This window comes from Otolemur garnettii, unplaced genomic scaffold, assembly GCF_000181295.1.
Source record: "Otolemur garnettii isolate 467f Iridium unplaced genomic scaffold, OtoGar3 scaffold00094, whole genome shotgun sequence".
Classification (NCBI taxonomy): domain Eukaryota; kingdom Metazoa; phylum Chordata; class Mammalia; order Primates; family Galagidae; genus Otolemur; species Otolemur garnettii.
In genome coordinates this window covers 1,504,716-1,505,152 of record NW_003852489.1, presented here as the reverse complement: position 1 = coordinate 1,505,152, position 437 = coordinate 1,504,716, and the positions used below count along the sequence as shown (strand labels likewise).

At 74.6% G+C, this 437-nt stretch overlaps 1 protein-coding gene across 1 annotated transcript in view; it reads right to left on the bottom strand.

The window, feature by feature from the left end:
* LOC105887551 (RNA-binding protein Musashi homolog 2-like) overlaps positions 1-119 on the bottom strand; it is a 6,042-nt gene extending 5,923 nt beyond the window's left edge. Inside the window, exon 1 of the mRNA XM_023516593.1 lies at positions 99-119. The gene's annotated coding sequence lies outside the window, so the exon portion shown is untranslated. The remainder of the gene's footprint in view (positions 1-98) is intronic.
* Between the last annotated feature and the right edge of the window lie 318 nt (positions 120-437).

Below are 437 nucleotides of genomic sequence, written 5' to 3'. Positions count from 1 at the left end.
CCCCACCCCCATCTCCTCCTCCTCCTCCCCCTCCTCCCCGGCGCACGTGGGGCGGAGTTCTAGAACGTCGTGTAACCAATGCCGGTGACGTCACGCACCCCGGTGCGGCCCCCGCCTGCCCGCGCGCGCACACACGGCCCCCGGCGGCCGGACCCGCGGGGGTGGCGCGCGAACCTCGCGGTCCGAGGGGGGCCCCGCCTCCAGGCCGGCCCGGCCCGGGGCTAGGGGGACGCGCACCCCGACTTCCCCGGATCACATGGGTTGCGGGGGGCGGGTGGATTGGGAGAGGGGGAAGCGCAGGGAGCTGGTCGCGGCTCCTCACCCAGACCTGGGAGAAGACGCCCCCCACCCTCTCCAGTTCGGCCTCTCCATTCAAGTTTGCCGGCCCTTGCTGCTTGGATCCGGGGATGGCACCAGCCGCCCGCCCTGCTCCGCGC